This window comes from Gadus macrocephalus, chromosome 2 (assembly GCF_031168955.1).
Source record: "Gadus macrocephalus chromosome 2, ASM3116895v1".
Lineage (NCBI taxonomy): Eukaryota > Metazoa > Chordata > Actinopteri > Gadiformes > Gadidae > Gadus > Gadus macrocephalus.
In genome coordinates this window covers 4,654,675-4,674,674 of record NC_082383.1, presented here as the reverse complement: position 1 = coordinate 4,674,674, position 20,000 = coordinate 4,654,675, and the positions used below count along the sequence as shown (strand labels likewise).

Here is a 20,000-nt window from a genome sequence, read left to right as displayed (position 1 = left end):
AGGAGGAGGAGAAAGAGGAGGAGGAGGAGAAGGAGAAGGAGAAGGAGAAGGAGGAGAAAGAGGAGGAGGAGAAAGAGGAGGAGGAGAAAGAGGAGGAGAAGGAGAAGGAGAAGGAGAAAGAGGAGGAGAAAGAGGAGGAGGAGGAGGAGGAGGAGGAGGGGCAGGAGGAGGAGGAGGAGGAGGAGGAGGGGGAAGAGGTGCAGGAGGAGGAGGAGGAAGAGGGGCAGGAGGAGGAGAAGGAAGAGGTGCAGGAGGAGGAGGAAGAGGAGCAGGAGGAAGAGGAGGTGGCGGTGGAGGAGGTGGAGGAGGAAGAGGTGCAGGAGGAGGACGAGGAAGAGGTGCAGGAGGAAGAGGAGCAGGAGGAAGAGGAGGTGGCGGTGGAGGAGGAGGAGGTGGAGGAGGTGGTGGAGGAGGAGGAAGAGGAGGTGGAGGAGGAGGAGGAGGAAAGCAGGAGGAGCAGGAGGTGGGGGAGGTGGAGGAGAAGGAGCCGGAGGAGGTGGAGGAGACAGAGGATGTGGAGTAGGAGGAGGAGGAGAAGGTCAATGAGGAGTTGGAGTAGGAGGAGGAGAAGGAGCAGGAAGAGGAGAAGGAGCAGGAAGAGGAGGAGAAGGAGCAGGAAGAGGAGGAGAAGGAGGAGGAAGAGGCTGTTCTAAAACCCACATGGCTTCAACTGAGGTTTACACACTCGTTCTTGTCAATTTACTACTAATAGCCTCAAAGCGCCTCATTATGAGCTCATTGTGATCAAACTCACAAGAAGTACGATAACAATCATGACAAAATCAGGGAATAGTAACAACAATGAACCAAGATGGCCACTGGGGTTGTTTGCTACAGCCTAGCAGCATGGCTACTGTATTGAATGTGTTAATGAGCGTGTGCTGTGAGTGCATGGATCCCATATGGAGAGTGGAGACGCCATCTGCTTCCAGTCCTTATCCAGGTGCTCAGAAAGGCCAAAGGTATTCATCAGTAGTGAAAGTCCTAATGTCTATTTCTTAAGTCTTCAGTACATCCATGATTTAAACAAAAAAAGACAAAATAATTTCAGGGATTTTCAGGGAGTTAATTTCCATTGCTTAACATTTGCCTTTAACCCAATCGAACTAAAACATAAAAACAAAAAACAAACCAATTGAAATCATAGAAACATTGGCGGTTGATGCATTTTAAACAATGGCAAGTAAGTAAAGACCGGCAAAACTCATTACGGGGGCTTATGACGTCATTTGTTAATCCAAGTTCATCTCGGTGACTTCGTTTTGGTATAATTTTTTGTTGCTGGTTTCCGATTTGGATGTCTTACCCGCAATCTCTGGAGTTGGAAAGCACCGAAGCAATCTCTTCTTTCCAGGCCTTTGTGTTGTCCTCTCCCACATACAGTAGACTGAGCTGACACGGCTTGTTTGAGAAGCCCACCTGAATAAACTTCCTGCTGGCCTATCTGCTCTAATTATGGGATTACCCCTCAGGAATCTACCAGCGCCTCACTGCCATGAGCAGCTCCCTCTGCAGAGAGAGAACACAGAATCAGGCTAAAGGACGTCTTCTTGTCTGACACAAACACACACACACACACACGTCCATGCCACGCACGCACGCACCCATGCAAACACACACACACACACACACACACACACACACACACACACACACACACACACACACACACACACACACACACACACACACACACACACACACACACACACACACACACACACACACACACACACACACACACACACACACACACACACGATATCTGGGATTTCCAAAACGTTGAAATCTGATATTATCACTATGTTTATTATGTATAATGTATTGTCTTGGCACAACATATAACCCACTGAAATGAAAACATTCGTGTCATCTTTTCGTACTTTTTCTAGTACATTCAGAGTTCAAATAAATTACACACCCACCAAAGGTTTGATTACGAACCCAGTGGGGCCCCAGTGTTTCACCCTATGAACGACCTCACATTGGTGACCATGGAGGTCAACATTAAGTAGCCATTATTCAATCTTAAATTCACCAAATCTAATTGTTTATAAGTCTGATTTTACACAAGGTGTTATCTTGATTTGCTCCTTAGTTGGGCCCATGCCTGTTGAACACACAGGCTCCGAGACTGGTGCTCGCTTAATGCAATGTTGATTTAAACAACCGCGCAGTTTGTTGTTTCCACGACTTTGAAAATAAATGGTCCTAATAGCCCACAAATGTAGCGTGTTTTCTTAATAGCCTCAACTGGCCATTCCCACTACAGATCAGAGAAACGTGTCCGATATCTTGGGAGATGTCTATCTTGAATGTGTGCAGTCCATTTAGAACACGGCCGTCCTGGCAGTTTGTTGCCATGTTTTTTTCTGAATAAGCGTCGTCGTAGCCGCGCTACGATGCTAACCCGTTATCAGATCCATGACTCCAAATACTTCAGTGATATTCACTCAGGCCGTGAGCAATTTAAAAACACTGTACCATTATCTCAGATGACAAAAGTTTGCATTCCTTTTGTTTGATTTATTTTAAAGATTTCATACGCATTAAATAATGTTGTTTAATATTTGGCTTTGTTTGTTTTAGTGCAGATTTCTACAATGTACAGACGCACAAAAAAAAGACAAAATACACACACACACACACACACACACACACACACACACACACACACACACACACACACACACACACACACACACACACACACACACACACACACACACACACACACACACACACACACACACACACACACACACACACAGGTTTCCGGGTCATTTCATACGGTCCTAAGTCAACTGTGAACATTTTTGTTCTCCTGCGAGTCTTTTCAGCGGTTTTAAACCACCCTGACGCACGGCTCAAGGGATTCCCTGATGAGGTTTGCTATGCCACCAACACGCTAAATACTACTGAGTGTGATTCTGGGGAAGGTAAACCAAACAAAATATCCATATTGTGTATTGTTCTTTGCTTGCTCTCTCCCAAACGTGATTATACTTGTCGAAGGTTTAACTTAGAGGTTTCACATCCTAGGGCATATCTCAAACAACGCAGACCCTCAGAGACCCTGAACATATATTGCTTTCTCCAGAAAGACGTGGTGATTCACATTTATGGAGCGTGACAGCCGTATACAATCCCTGAGCATCACTAAAAAACAGACCTCTTGCCAACCTCACAGCGTTTCTGTTCCCAGCGCCGGTACCTGATAGCTGCCTTTTTCCGTTTAAGAGACACATATCTCGATGGGCTGAAGAAAGGATTATATACACAACAGGTTTCTGTGCATCCTGGCACACATTGGCTTTTGTTTATGGAATATTATAAAATACAACGCACAATGCACAATGCAATAAAAACCTCAGCAATTACTGCAGAAGACATGCCAAATGAAAATGTTAAAGGCCCACTATGCAACTTTTTTAGCAAAAATTACATTAATTATGCAGGTTGAGAGTTATTCTGATGGTTCTGCAACCATTTCTAGGTCGTTTGGTGGGTGTTTCATTGCCCCATGTCGCCTCTCCAAGGAAAAAGCGCATATGCAACTTGCTCTGTTCGGACCGACACAATCCGGATGTGACGCAGCGGAAGTATCCAATCGCGTCTCGAAAATGTAGTCAGATTGTAGTTTAAAAAATGCTTTACGGCACAGACACACCCCCAAACATGGCACCGGCTAGATCTAAACAGCCAGTTGCGAGGCAATTGTTGCATTCATCATGGATCAATCGACTGATAAGGGACCCAAGAGGCGACTGTCGGTGGAACAAAAGAAGAATAAATAGAAGTTGGACCAGAAAAGAGTGAAAGGGGAACTATGCAACTTTTTTGGCTTGATTTACCTTAATATAACAGGCTAAGAGTCATTGCGATGGTTCTATTATACATTTTTGTTTGATTGTTCGTTGTTTCGACTCCCCCTTGTGCATCTTGGCGGAGAAAGGGAATATGTTTCTGCCGGCGACCCGCCGCCCACTCTCGCGGGAGTCTCGGGTCTCGCGAAGTAACAAATTGTTTTACGGCACAGACCCCAAACACGGAACCGGCTCGATATAAACATGTAAACACAAGTAACTAAGGGATTGTTACATTCATCATAGATCAGCCGACGAAAAAGAGAAAGAGAAACCCAATGTCGGAGGAACAGAAGAAGAGAAAAGGTAGACTGATGGCTACTGTATTGAGGCCAGACACGAGCAAACGTTGGGCAAGCTTTTCAGGAATAGCGTGAACTGAGAGAAAAAGACTGCAAATCAGACGCCGACTTGGCCTTGTTGCTTTTGAAATTGAAAGTACCCTTTGGTGAACTTTGTCTTCGTGGTATTCTTGATGTTGATAGTCTCTGTACAAATGTGTTTGCTCAACCATTTTGTTGTGAGCCCTGTAAAAATGTGTTTTCTCGAACGTTTTGTTGTGAGCCCTGTATGTTTCCTTTCCTTTGTTTCAACGGGTGTTTTGCTGTTCGTCTGTCTCGTCCCCCAGATACAGGCTGAATCCCCGAATCCAGGTTCTTGTTTATTTAGATTATTATGTTGGCCAACACTCTTACACTGATTGTTCTGTTCAACCTAAAATAAAACAATTATAATCTAGGATATAATTCTCCCAGTCAACTATAAAAAAGGGTGGATTTATGTTTATTGCAATACAAATACACCGTTTTAAAAATGTATAACCTTGTCTACACTTCATGATCATCTACTTCGGACATGGCTCCACGCATTCGCCGGCTTCTTTGAAAACAAATGCACATGGCTAGCGTAGAAGTGCATGGGGAAGGGTCGTCAACCAGTTGTTACGACAGTGTGTCAAATATCTACAACGAAGCTGTAGGGGGCGCTGTGTAGAGAAAAGTGCGTGCCAAACCAAGAAAACAGTGAAGAAATGCCCGATCTTGCATAGTGGGCCTTTAAGAAAGGGTGCATTAATAACAATATATTGAGAAATTCGGAAGCTGAAAAACGAATTGTCCAATTATTATTTTTTAACATTGAGTGGGTTGTCTCAGAAGCGGTCAGTTTCCTTAGTGTTCCAGTTGATTTATTTTTGTGCTTTCAATCTGGGGAAACGTGTACGCATTCAAACAATGCCATTTCACAAAATAATATGTATAGCAGACATTTTGGATGATTTACCATAAGCTTCAATTGAGGTTTCCTCTTTTTTTTGGTTACTTCTGCTTTAAAATTCTGCTTTTAATATCTGCCCTGTCACTTATCTCCAAGAAGATGGTGGTTTAGAAAAGGCTGCTGCTCCATGGTGAGTTGTAGGGAGGTCAACAACTCATGTCATATGAATAGTACATATCACAAGTGACATCCAGATGATCACAACCTTGTGATACACCATTCTCTGCTTTCTACTGTTTAAATGTTGCAGTCGCCACTCTTTTGTCATCAATCGAATATCTGTCTAGCGATCAATATACACAACAGCAAACACTGTTTTAGCGCTGATGGTGAGGGTCATGTTTGAAGGGATTTGCATTGCAACTTCCAATGGAGTTCCCCCAAACATTCATCTGTTCCTTCACATTGGTTCTAGTTTTCAACAGGCTGGCTCGTGTCTAATATGTTACAGCATTGTTTAAAGTGTGGTTGTGATAAAAAAAAAAAGGTAATGGTAATCGGGGAACATATACTTTACGACATGTGTTTGATGCGCTGTGGGTATTGCCTTTGGCTAAGCCTCTGTGGGATGTTATTGCCACACTCTAAACCCGAGATACTGACCGAGATTAAACGCCCCTTGGCACACCTTGCTCTCCACAAGACTTGCGTCTACGTCAGGGGTTCCCAACCTGGTTCTGCCTGAACCCAGCTGTGGAGGTTATTTTGACCCAGGTGGAGACAAGAACGATTTTGTGTGGTGAGGAAAGCAATCCATTCTCTTGTCCTGTACCATGATGTCAGAACAGTGGGATCATGAATGTTTCTCCGTGTGTATTGTTCATCATTACAAAAGTCTTCAAACATCATGATCCATTTAAATAGACGAAAAAGTTAATTTGTGGACATCCAGCATTCCACTCTGTCCCTTTCTGCTACTCATTTCTGGGCTGCGACGCACGCCTTGTACACCACTGTTCAAGATAACGGGCTTCAAGTTTCTACATACATTATACACATGTTGTCCACCCTACAGAATTGAAACAACAAACTCAAGAGTTACAGAACAGATTCTAATTCGGTTTGGCGTCCCCGAAAACACACACACCTGTCCGAACAAAACTCTATTATACCTGCTACCTGTTCCCATTAAAGACCGACGTGGAGATCTGTTTTTTAGGTAATGGGGTCAGAGCAAAAATAGTGTGATCTGATTATAATTGGATGTGGGGGGGGGGGGGGGGGGGGGGGGAAGACCACACCAGTGGCGGTTGCCAGTAGCAGCTAGCACAGAGATAGCGTTTGTCCCAGCTTTCCGGGGGCCATTGCTCCTGCCCTCCAGCCTGCCGTCTATGGTTATTAGCGGGGACGTTGAGTAGCCAGCACAGCAATTAACGCCCGGAGGACTGGTGTCGTCGGCGTTACGAGGTGAGTGACACGGCGCAGGCCAGGGCTGGGAGCAGGTGGAAGGAAAGGTCAGTGGAAAGGGACCGGGTTTCTGGAGGAAGCAATTCTTGCAGCACATAAACCCGAACCAGAGTCTGTGTGCGTGTGCGTGTGCGTGTGCGTGTGCGTGTGCGTGTGCGTGTGCGTGTGCGTGGTTTCCTTTAGGCATCCTCAGGGCTACTGTTGTCAAAGAAAGTGGCGTGGACTACTTGTTACTTATACTTACACAGTAGCGAGGTATGGAGCACCGGGGATATTTTGACTCGGATTCGACACACAAGCAGAACACGTTTTCACCGCTGAGCATCTAGTAAGTAAAGCATAAGACCCAGCATTGTGCTGACTTATGGTTTTTGCTTATCTTCTTCTCTCTCTCTCTCTCTCTGAATATATATATTCACAAAATTGACGGGGTTACCTTTGGTTTAATTACAGCTATTATTCCAATCGGTACCCACACACACACACACACGCGCACCGACACACACACACACACACACACCGACACACACACACCGACACACGCGCACCGACACACACACACACACACACTGTATCCCACAACATAAACTCAAAATAATGGCTCAATGTTAACAGCCGCCTCTATGTTGAGGTCTTTGTGCTGCGAGGGGGCCCAGACAGATGAACTGTCACTCATGAGAGCGGGTTCAGAAGACCCCTCCCCCTCCTTACCCCCACCTGTACCTCCACCCCCCCTTCATGCTGCTGGTCATGAATGTTACTGGGCATCTCCTTGTCCTTGAGCCAGGCAGCGTGGTAGAGGACCCCCCCCCTCCCCCTCCCCCTCCCCCGACGTCATGACTGGCAGTGTAGAGAAAATAAACAGGCGGGGATTATGATAATTGGTGGGTATGGGAGCGCTACTCCCCAGCAACACTGGAGACATGCTCAATTAATCAGCGGGCCCGCCTGAAACCTTTTATAACTAACGAGCGTAACGATAACTTTTACACAGATGGGAGTCATTTTCCTTAATTAAAAGCAGAAATAAATACTGGGTTATGACACAGCCGCCACCAGTGTTGTTATATGCACACGCACACACACACACACACACACACACACACACACACAGGAGCGTGCGTACACGGGCAGGCGCACACACGCAGGCACGCACGTGCACACTAGGGCAGTCTGCCGGAGGTTGTTGTAGTAAAGCCGGGCTAAAGAGTGTCGATGGGCGAGTGACTTCTTATGACCTTATGTTAGTTTACAGTGTTAGCCCCTTAAAGCCCCCCAATCTGGACGACAAACACACTCTGAATGGACGAATGCAACCGCCAGGCCGTTTGGAAGGAGGGAAAATGTGCCTCATTTATTATTATTATTTATTATTTATGTCCTTTATTCCAGTTGATGTGGAAAACATTCAGTCCCAATTTCTATAATGAACCGTCTTGAAGAAGTTCAATAACGCCATAACCCGCTCTCCGCCACATCCTCAGCTCCACCATCGCCGTTCCCTGACGACGGTTCCTCCACTGGGACGGCTCCGGTGAGGGGGGGGGGGGGGGGGGGTTCTCCACTCCTCCACCCAGCCCCCCCCCCCCCCCCTCACCCCTCCGACCCTCCCAGTGGAGAAGAGGTAAAGAGGAAGAAAAAGCCAGTGTGTCCCTGTGTTGGACCCCGGAGACGGGTGCGCAAGTTTGCACAGGAGCAACCCCCCCCCCCCCCCCCCCCCACCCACCCTCTCACTCACAGGACCCATTTCTCTTCTGGCCCCCGAACCCGAGGCCAACGCCAGCCCCCGAGGTCGTTTAAAAACTTGGACTTTGGGAGGAGACAGACTTTAATCTCCACCTTAATCCGTTTTAATCAACAATAACACTCGACCTGCAGTGCCGGGGTGAGCCGTGCAGAGCGCCGCGTCTCAATCCCGGGATTACGCCTCGCTGCGGCGCGGCTGAAATATGGCTTTGATTTATTCCCGTTTTATTTGGCACAAATATGTGTGCGAGTTACAGACTGGGGTCGCTGTTCAGCGGGCAGGGTGTGCGTTAGAAAGCCGACTTTGAGCCCCACTTAATTGCCGGAGGAGGTTCATGATGTCACGGAGCGAGAGCTTAAGCAGCGCTGTTAGCTTACCTGTTGCCGCGGCGCCACGGTCATGCCGAGGCGAACCCGGGTCAGATACCCCTCCGACCCCCTCGAGGCGCTGCGCCGCGCGTATGACGAACACGTTTCAGAACGAGTGAAAACCATCTTTCATGACTAGGTTCTTTTCACAACAACAAGAAGAGAATGATGGTAGGCTACCAACATTAGAAAAGTTATCGAGTGAGTTCGTTATTCACTGCTTACTAATTACGTGCATTATGAAATAGCCTATGTATTTCTCCCAGTTGCAGTTTCTTTCTCCTTGGTTGAATTTCTCCTCAGCAGTTGGGTTTGGCCTGGTAGATATTTCTCTTGACGGTGGAACACAGAGGGCTGAATTGAGGGAAAGACCCATCAGGGCCATTACACGACAATAATCCACAACATGGCCGATAGCAATGTTATGGTTGCCGTCCCCCCGTTTGACTCTGTAACCTCGGGGGGAGCACAGGGCGGTGTTGTGTGTGCGGAGCCAGCCCGGCCCCCCCAAACTGGGCAACAGGTAATTACACCTTTCTGCTGCTGTACGCTCCCCCATTACACCCCTATTAATGGTTCCATCCAACCCCCCCCCCCATCCCCCCGACAAGTGCCCTCTTTGTTACACTGACCCTCGCCCCCCCCCCCCCCCCCCCCAAGTGACAGGACGTGTTAATATCACTCGCCTGATTGGACGCGATAAGTCTCGCACGCCGCCGCGACTCCCCTGCCCCCCGCGAGCTTTCATTTCCAGCGTGCGGCGGTGGAGGAAGAGCTGAAAGAAAACAGCTCGGCCGGCGAGCGCCCGAACGCCGCCCGGCAGCCCTCTGAATCGCCCTCTTTGTCTGAGCTCCCGCGGGGCCCCGTCTCCCAGGCCAACGCTGTACCCTGTGTGCTCCGTCGCCATGGGAACGCGTCGCTGTGGTGGTGGTGGTGACGGGCAGAGTGTGTGTGTGTGTGTGTGTGTGTGTGTGTGTGTGTGTGTGTGTGTGTGTGTGTGTGTGTGTGTGTGTGTGTGTGTGTGTGTGTGCGGTGTGTTTGTGTGTTTGTGTGTGTGTGTGTGTGCATGTGTGTGTGTGTGTGTGTATATGTGTTTGTATTGCGCTGTGTTTGCTTTGGCCCAGGTATCAAAACGCTGATTGGAGATGGTGGATGGATGGGGGTCCTGTCCGGAGAGAGGGGTTTGAGAAGGGGTGTGAGTCTGGGGGGCCACCCCCCCCCCCTCCCTAAACAGGAAGCTGCGGTACACTGGTTCTCCCCTGGTGGAGGGGATCAGATTCGGACTGGACACCTCCGCCTTGTCATCAGGCCACACGTCCGTCCCCCCCCCTCGGCAAGATCAGCATGTGCCACTGCCCCCCCCCCCCCCCCTCCCTTACCCTCCACAACCAACACTTCTCCGGTCCCTGCTTATCCCTCTCCCCCTCGCCCCCCCCCTCCCCACTGAAGAAGTTTACTTTGGCACGCCCGACCGCAATACGGTCCAAAAAATAAAATAGGGCTCAGTCGAAGGTGTTTAAAATGTGACAATGTCAACTGGCTGTAAAGCATCAATACGGCCGCTGTCCTCACGTTACATGCGTGTGGCGTGATTCCGTCGCGAGTCACAGGTAGCCTTTTGTTATCTTTGGGGAAGACTAATCACCAGCAGCCACTGAAAGCAAACAGACTGTTATGCTGCCCCCCCCCCCTCCCCCCCCCCCGAAAACCACAGCGTTGCTCTTTAGCCTCCCGCTAAGACACCGGGGGCGCACACAGGGACCGGGAACAGAACACACGAGTGTGGATTCATCCCGTGGATTATTTGAATTTGTATTCATCGTTAGTTTTGCTGCGCAAGCACAAAGTGATAGTAAACTTCTTTGGTGGGTGTGGCTTAAAAAATATGGATATTCAAAAGTCGGGGGCAATTTGTCAATGTCAGAGCGAGCCTCGTTCCGCTAACACGCTCTGGCTCTTATTTTGACAGCCCTCCCGTAAGTGACGGCGGGCTCAGGTGGAGGCCATGGGGGGGGGTAAGCCCCACTGTAGGGGGTCTCTTTAGGCATCCACGGGGTCGGAGGTACCTTGGACATCTCACTTTCAGGTGGGTGTTAGGAACCCCTGTGCCAGCGCCGCCTGGCTAACGCGGCGCCGCTAACGTAGCTCGTAGCGCCGCGCTGTCTGCAGCAGACGCTCGCCCTCCACCCGGGGAGGCACCACCCGACACCAAAACACGGGCTCACGGAGAACGCGGAGCACATGGGGGGGGAAATATTTAACATTTTAGGGGGGGGTGTTACATTGTGAAAATGTATACAATGGTGGAGTTTTCGGAGATTGTAATAACACAAGGACGGGTGTTTCATTTAATCTCATTACTATTTCATATTTTTCTGGCTAGGATGGTACACGTTAACCAACATTTTAGTTCACATGTCAATGTCAATGCGTCAGAGTTAGCCAAGAGGCCACGTCTGTGGTTGCCGGGCAGGTCCACAACATAACAATTACGATACCGCAAAAAATACGAAATTAAACTGTACATTATGCGAAGCAAGTTGAATCCAAAATGATGCCATGATATTTGAATGATGGTACCACCGAAAGGTTCGCACCGTTAAACAAAACATCTGGCTGGACTTGTTTTATAGAAAAAAAAAAACTTAGTTTTGCAAAAGTTATGCATATGCTATTCAGGTGCTAGCAGGACCCAGCTGGTTTCAAAACATCAGCCATTGCTTCAGATCATTTGTAATCAGCCACTCTGTGATTGTTTTGCAGTAATAATTGTCGTCACTTGGGGATCAATACCAAAAATTAAGCAAAGTCAACCATCACAACAATAAATCCAGAGTTAGAGTCTACATTTATTTAGCTTTTCTTTTCCACAGTGGTGTTCACGCACTATTTACAGATGGAAAGACTGTCAGATGCCATCCATCCACACGTTCTCAGCCTGCCTTGGCCCTGTATGTTTTCTGTTGGGTATAGTCCAGGGCTCTCCATCAGGCCAGGCAGCCAAGATGATCAACAGATGATTCCCCTACTGTTCACCTCGGCTTCCTGTTCACTGGCACCATCGGATATCAGAACCACACGCGCTCCCTCCCCAGCGCTGGATCCCTGGTCTGGGGGATTCTCTCCTGAGGCCCGCCCTCTGCCTCTTCATCCTCTTCCTGCTAGTCTCCAAAGGTCAAAGGTGACCGCCAGGAAGGCAACTAAACGACAAGCTCCACAGTCGCTCACGGAACCGACAGAACAGCTGACTAGAAGTGATTAGCTTGCTTGTTTTAACTTTTCTTTCAACTGTATACTTTTTTACTTCCTTAACTGAATAGTGTAGCCTACTTCTTTAGGTGAAAAAAAAATTCTTTAAGTGAATAGTGTACGTCTTCAAGTGAAAAGTGTATTTCTTTAAGTGTATAGTGTACTTCTTTAACATGTATAGTGTACTTCTTTAACATGTATAGTGTACTTCTTTAACATGTATAGTGTACTTCTTTAAAGTGATTAATGTACTCCACTTTGAGATGAGACGGGAGACGCAGCAAAACGGAGAGCAGAGAATGAAGAGTGAGGTCTCCAAACACCAACCGACCCTCAATTCTAGTTTCTGAGTACAGCAGGCGACCCGGGAGAGATACGGGGCGCGACACTTTTGATTGACATCATAAATACTCGAGAGTATGCCGTTTTTTTTCCACGCTGAAGAAACACCGTCGGGGTTGTTTGACAGGCAGGAGACGGACTACAATCAATCTGACATGGAACCCCCTCCCCCCCGTACAGAATATTTCCAACGGGCAGAGCTGGACGAGATCTCGCTGTGTTTTCCTTGGACCTCATTAGTGTCACCAGTGATTTCCCGGCACATTATTGAGTGTGGGTCTCGGCGAGGGACTGCAGTACCGTGCAAGCGGACCTGTGGAGCGCAGTGAGGAAGCGGAGGGAGCGGGCTTTACGTACGTGCGTCCTGGCGTGCGTGCGTGTGTGCGTGTGTGCTTTTACAGTGAGCAAGGGAGGCATGAATAATGCATATACGGCACTAACCAAAATACTCTGAGCACCAGCTCCTCTTGCTTGGGGCCGGTCTTATCTGGTATGCGTTGACCGGAGGGATCCCCTGCTGAATGGGACTGCTGTATCAGGCCCGGTACGATACGGGCTTCCTCTGGAATACACACACACACACACAGTCTGACACATGCACACACACACATGTGCATATGCACACATAGACTGACACATGCGCGCGTGCGCGCGTGCACACACACACACACACACACACACACACACACACACACACACACACACACACACACACACACACACACACACACACACACACACACACACACACAGACTCCATCAAGACAAAATACAACATGCCTGTTTGTTGCACAGACATGCGAGCTAACTGAACTCCAAATGTGAAAAGATCCAACTGAACTAAAACTAAATCCCCAGACACATGACATGAATTGGAGGTACATCAGAAAGGTGCTCTTCATCATAGCCAGATTCAATACATGATTTGATGATAGGTTATTGGTAAGAATATAAGGGCTTGTCTCAAAGATGCTCATGGTGAGGACGTATGTCTACCATGATTGTAGACAAACATGCATGCATTGAGTATGTATTCATACAAATATACGTATGTTCATAAAGACATGCATTAATTATGTATGCATGTATGTAAACATACGTACATTCTTACATACATGCAATAAGTATATATGTTTACATATGTATGCATACTGTGGCACCCCGTTCTCCCAATGAGCCGGGTTCCACGTATAAACCACGCTTGGCAGTGAGGGTTAAAGCCTCATTCGGCATTTATTGCATATATCTGAGACAATACTTTACACTCGCGGACTCCAGGGCCTCCGTGGGCCTCTAGCCGCTCGCGGACCCGAGCGCTTCCTCCTTCCTCGCTCCCGTTCCTGGTCGTCCCAAATGTCAGTCCTCGTGCTCCTTTTAAAATGGCTCCTCGGCTTTCGGCCAGGTGTCCCCCAATCTCGCTGATTGGGGTTCGGTCGGTGCTCTCCGTCGCCGGTTGGTGGGTGAGGGTGGTATCGGCCATCCAGGACCAACCCTCGGGCTGGTCCGGGCCGAGGTTTAAGTGGCGGGATGCCACAATACGCATACATACGTACAATCACACATACACACATCAAGTATGTATGTGTGTATATACATTGCTGTGGTCAAGGCCAGCGTGTTTGGTTAGAAAAGTAGCAGCGCAACACATGCAGAGCAGCATTTACATGATACATAACCATGCCAGCTGGAGGCATCACAGTAATGCAGTAACAAGCGCGGGGGGGTGGGGGGGGATATTTTATGACGCTTGCTAAATCCAACATTTGCTTAGCGTTTAATATACCCGCAACAGGCCAGTGAAAACCTGCAGGGCGAGGGCTCGTGGCGCGTGGACGTGTCTGGGTCGGTGAGGGGAGGAGTGGGTTCCCCCGTCCGGCAGGCCCATTGGATACTCCACTGGGGCTTTTATAGACGACTTATATTTGTTAAATACACTCACATGTACTGCATAATGATTCCAACTTGCGAAAGACATTCAAAGATGACCACGAAAATCCTCCTTTAGTCCATTTCGCTGTGTTCCCGGCGAGTTTGAACCTTCATATAGCCATGTGAGGTTATCGTGTGAGGTTAACAGGTGTCTGTCCCTGAGGTGGTCGGCAGCTCCGAAGTGTTTCCTCCCCTGCACATTTTGCATCCCGGCTTCATCATATTCGTCATATTCGTCACATGCAGCAGCAGCAGCAGCAGCAGCAGCAGACAGGTGCTGTGAGGGCCTCGGCCCTTCGTGGGACTAAAGGGCCCGAAACAAAGGGAACAGTGGCTTCGCCTTCAGCGCCGGCTCTGTAGATGAAGCAGTCCCACACTTGGGGCCAGTCTTATCTGGCCCCAAGCGTGGCCAGACTTCGGCAGCCCGTTTTGTGAACCGGTACGGGGAGTTTAGGTCTTGTGACGGCAGAGTCAATCCAGCACAGTCGGCCAGGCGCCCTGTGGAAAACATAACCGACGTCGCATAAATGTTTTCCATGTTGGTAAACCAAAAGCAGTCCAAAATGTTACCTTATCCGTACTGTAACTACTCCGCAACGTAAAGGTGACGTTAACAGTTAAGGGCTCGTCCCAAGTAACAGGGAAACAGGGTTATAGACCCTGATGTCATCCATTATGGTAAAGTTTCTGAGGTGCGGGCCAGTCAGCGTGTTGTAATATAGGTGATGTCATCTAGATGATGTTATGTTTAATAATGCATGAGGCCACACCCCGTCCGCTCCTCGCCATCAGACTAGAAGTGTCTGTTCTCCTTCTGCAAAGGGGGTGGCTACGTTATGGTACAGATGGTGTCTGCACAGCCTAACCCTAGCAGACTTATTGCAATTATTTAAATGAGTTGACACTCACATCAACACACTTTATTTCAATCAATGGCGAATCCCATTTGGCGTTCCAAATGGAACGGCAATTGCTTATTTTATTCAAGACGTTTCTGGATGGGCGAGCCCTGTAAATGTTCCCGATGTTATGCAAGCGCTCTGAACAAATTCACAGCGACTGGCAGGCCTGGTGTACTGGCCTCCGCCAGTGTAGACTAACACAAAGAGTGTGACAGGCCGCGAGTGTTGGTGTGTATGTGTGTGTGTACTGTGCACGTGTGTGTGTTTGTCTGAGTGGATGTGTGTGTCGGGGGGGGGGGGGGGGAGCCATTGCTTCGTCTCTCATTTGCAGAAGGGTGTGTGAGAACATGCAGAACGCGTTCCAGGCACACAGCTGGAGCAGACGGGAGCTGTGAAGGCCTCGGCCCCGCGTGGGACTAAAGGGCCCGAGACAAAGGGGACCTCCTCACCCCAGGAGGCAGCCACGAGCGCCAAACACCTCCTACTGCATTCAGCGAGAGCCATTCAAACCTAACGATCCAGGCCGTTACCGCTTTCGGGTGAGAAACCATGGCATTGTGGGAAGTGGGAACCCGAGCCCGTTTAATGTTATGGTTTTATAGCCGTTTGCTAATTAAGCATAACAGGAACGAACTGTGCAGCATTTGGCCCTGGTGTGACAGGGAGGACCACAGAGGGAAAAGAGCTCCCAACTATTCAGACCCCTTGGATTCAGTCTCTCGCACATCACGTTGGTTTCTAGGTTTAAGCATATCCACTTTTCAGGATCGTTTATATACAGTATATATATATATATATAGATTAATATCCTTTTCAGCACTTGTAACATGTTACTTTGGGAGCGTGGCATGGTCCTGAGCCTAACCATCCATTTCCTGTAATGCTATCACAGTCACCGTGGCAACAAAGGCCTCCATTCACATTTTTTTCTTACTCCGGACCGAGGGACGAAAGATAACGACAACGCTTTTACTTTGAAAGATACCGGAGATCACAGTCAAACTTTGAAAGATACCGGAGACGACCCCCCCCCCCCCCCCCCCCCCCGACCCCACCCAGACCACACACGGCTCGTCCAATCAAACAGGAGACGGCCGATGGGGTACCCAAGGCCCCAGAAGGGCCCCCTCTATCCCTCCCCTCTGAACGGGGTCAGGGCTGGAGTGGGATGGTGACCTCCCCTCGTCCACGATGCGGGCCCCACAGGGTGGACAGGACAGCCGTCCGCTCCCATAGGGCGGGGGGGCGGGGGGGAGGGGAGGGGGGGGTCCCTGCTACTGCTGCTCAACCTCAGCCTGTATGTCAACGCCGCCCAGGGGCCCGCGTCGCCCACCTCCGTCCCCGTATCAATTCCGGAGTGGGACCAGGGACTAAGGGAGAGATGTCTCCCTGGATGAATGGGATCAAAAGGCCCGGGGAAGGGGAACGTTAGAGGGGAGAGGAAGAGGAACCAGAGGGGATTCAACATGGCCTCTAAAAATACCCACGTTGATTCAACTTCAAAGACAGGGAAAAAAACAACTCAACCAGATAGACACAAAGGTCCCCCCCCCCGCCCACGCACCAACTGACCCTTCGCTTCGGATTGTGAGGTACTAGATGGATTGGTTGGTGTACGGTCTAGTCTCTTAAATCCGACTTTCGATTAATAATAAAATGCCTGTAAACAGACTAAACTGGGCGTTTCACCTTCTTTCGCTTCATATGTGTTTCGACCAATCACGTGGCTGGAGACAGAGAACTGTAAGTGCATCATTGGCTGTTAACAGTGAACACAACCTCTGTGCCAGAGAACTGTGAAAAAATGTGTTGGTCAAGGTTTAAAATCAAAACCTTGTAGACCAGTCACTGTAGAAATTCACTCCTCTCAATTCCCTCCTGAAAGCTAGAGCCACTCGCGCAAATCACTTTCCTTGGTTACGATATCTCTGTGACGGAACAGGAAACAAGGCCCAACTCCGCCCCATCCATTTATGGTTTCCTGGCCCAATCTCTGTGCCGTCTCCCTCCAGGAGCTCATCTACAACACAGTAGGACTGCCGGATCAGTTTGTTTATCATTGTGAAACCCCGTTCTCTTCCTATTTATTTTGTGTGCCTTTGCACAGGTTCTAGTCACCTTGTTTTCCGTCCACTCTGACCACTAACCTCTCTTTCGGGAACAACCGCCTGACGCTTCATTTACAAAAGCTGCAGATAGAATCAGGTTATGACCTATTGTTGTTGTTGTTGGGCCAAGGCATAGCTCAGCAACAATAGCTGATGCAGGGTTTTAGTCCTAGGTGCCCATACCCTGCCATGTGTCAGAATGAAGACATGGGGCCAAGTCTAGAAAATAAATTCTGCATAACAGCCATTCCTGGCATCTTAATGCCGTTTTTTTTTTTATCAAGGTCCAACGAAAGAAAATAGAAGTATTAAAATAAAAACAAGTAAGCGCACCGTCGAGTGCTGTTTCAGCCCAAATGTAGAGACCTCCGGCCCCCTGCCAGCCAGGCCTGGCAGCGGCTCTAGTAACACCTTAACCTCAACAATGTGCTGACACGGCAGGCGTGCAAATGTTTTCGTTGTGTAGAACAAAGATTGGTTGATGTAAATGAGACATTTCAGCGCGCAAGGCAGCACACGAAACAACCACAAACGCACATGTACAACAAACAAATGGCGACAAAGACTGACTGAATGAACGTGACATGCATGTGACGTGCATGCAAATATGTACACACACTCGTATACATATACGCACACACACAGACATGCGCACACACACACACACACACACACACACACACACACACACACACACACACACACACACACACACACACACACACACACACACACACACACACACACACACACACACACACACACACACACACACACACAAACACTCTCACACACAAACACACAGCTTCTGTGCAGTCCTGACCAAAAACGTAAACATCATTTGGTTGCACTTTGCATACATCAGCAGCTCCGCTTCACACATGAGTGCCCTGTCAGTCACATGACACCCTGGAGCCGGCGCTTCACTCCGGTCCGACGCCGGTGGCCGGACGGTCGCGGTTCAACAATGGCCGCCGGCGGGCTCCAAGACATCCAAAGGCCGGCGGGGCTGGAATGTGTCTCAGGTCTTACGGTGTTTCTTACAGTGAGCCGTCCCGCGCCTGGGAGGTGTCATGTTATTTAATTACACCCAGGCTTCAGCTGAGAGAGAGAGAGACATAGGGACAGAGGGAGAGAGAGAGAGAGAGAGAGAGAGACAGAGGGAGTAAGAGAGACAGAGAGGCCACCCCAACTATCCCTCCAGTCCATCTCCATGGTAACAGGGCTATACCTTTTCAGAGAAAATATGAATAGGAGCTGTTGTTTGCTTTAGCCTAATGAGCCCTTAATTAATATTGTCATCTCAAGAGCAGACCTCAAGTCAGGTGGGCAAATTCAGGAGACAGTGTGTGTGGAATGGTGCGGATCCCCTTTCAAGACAAACCCAGGGGTGAGACACAGTGGCGGGGGAGAGAGATGGGGGGAGGCAGTCAGCCCCTTTAAAGAAAGAGAGTTAAGGGGTTGGGGGGGGGGGGGTTCTGATGCCTGGCGTGGCTAACATGACGAGGTGATCTCGATGCTGTTGACTTAGGCCGCAACCTGCGAGGCAGAGATGACATTTTATTCCAAACACAGATCTGAATGTAACCTTGGTATTTCTCCTTCCTCACACACAGCTGTGTAGTGAGAGGCAAAGTCACAAGGCGGTTGGTGTTTGGTTTTGTTCGCGTTCCACGTTTGGAAAAAACGAGCGTATTAGCTGAAGCCCGTAGCTGCAAAAGAGAACACTCCCGTTGTATAAATACAGTCGAATAAATTTGAATATAAAACCAACGGAGGCGAACGAGAAAAAGAAGCGAAAAAGAAAGAGCCATGGAAACACAACCAAAGTGCAAACCAGTGATAGTCCGCCGGCGTCACCGCAACGGGATGCTACACGCCGCAGCTACTCAGACTAGCGCACGCGCGCCAGTCTGAGCGCACTGTCCTGTGCGCGCTGTGACTAGCGTGTGGCAGCCGGGGTGGAGAGCTAGGCAAAGGCTAACGCTAGTAAAATGTCTGGCGTGTGAATAATCCCCATCACGCGCGACCTCGGGGTCCACGGCGTCTCACAGCCACCTCCGCATTCCCACTTCCAGACACACAAACCCAGGAGTGGTCCCCGGGGCCGCGGGAACACCACATGAAGGTGGTCTTTGTCCACTGTGGGGCCCTGGTACCGTGGCACTGTAGCGGGCTAGCGCGGCCTGCCAGTAGTCCGCGGTGTCACCCAAGAGGTGTCGTGTGAACCGTGCTGGTGACACTGATGTCAACCAGTTTTGTTGTTTTTGTGTTTTTTTCTCTCACTATTGACTTGACCTTGGCGAGGAGTTGTTTTTGTGTGTGTGTGTGTGTGTTTGTGTTTGTGCGTAGCTAAATTTGTGCGTGTGCGTGCATGTGCGTACCTGTGTTTGGCTGTGTATGCGTGTGGAAGTACATGCGTGTGTGTTTGTGTGGGTGTTTATTCAGTATTTCTTTCCTTCTGTAGTGCGCGTTAGCAGGGGTCTACTCCTTTTTCATTTCCTGTCTTGCCGTCTCACGCTGTGTTGGCGCGCTCTCACCAGAAGGGGCGCTGTTGTGGTCACGGCCTCCAGCGAGCCTATTTGTGGCAGGACTGCCCTCGCAATTGCGCAAAATAGTCATCTCAGAAGGGGGGTTAACTATAAATGTACATAAATGGGTGAAGCTGTTGTTGAAGTGAGGTTATTTACAATCTCATTCAACTCCAGGAACCCCGCCATTCATATTGTTTTGTCATTCTCTCTCTCACTCACTCCACCACACACTCACACACACATACACGCACACAGTCAACCTCGAGTAAACAA

The 20,000-nt window shown here is 49.0% G+C and overlaps 1 protein-coding gene and 1 pseudogene across 1 annotated transcript in view; one reads left to right on the top strand and one right to left on the bottom strand.

Annotated features, from left to right (window-relative positions):
- LOC132474118 (cilia- and flagella-associated protein 251-like) overlaps nucleotides 1–815 on the top strand; it is a 13,908-nt pseudogene extending 13,093 nt beyond the window's left edge.
- Nucleotides 1–20,000, bottom strand: part of LOC132475731 (peripheral myelin protein 22-like) — a 353,371-nt gene that overhangs the window by 108,333 nt on the left and 225,038 nt on the right. The gene's annotated exons all lie outside the window — the stretch shown is intronic.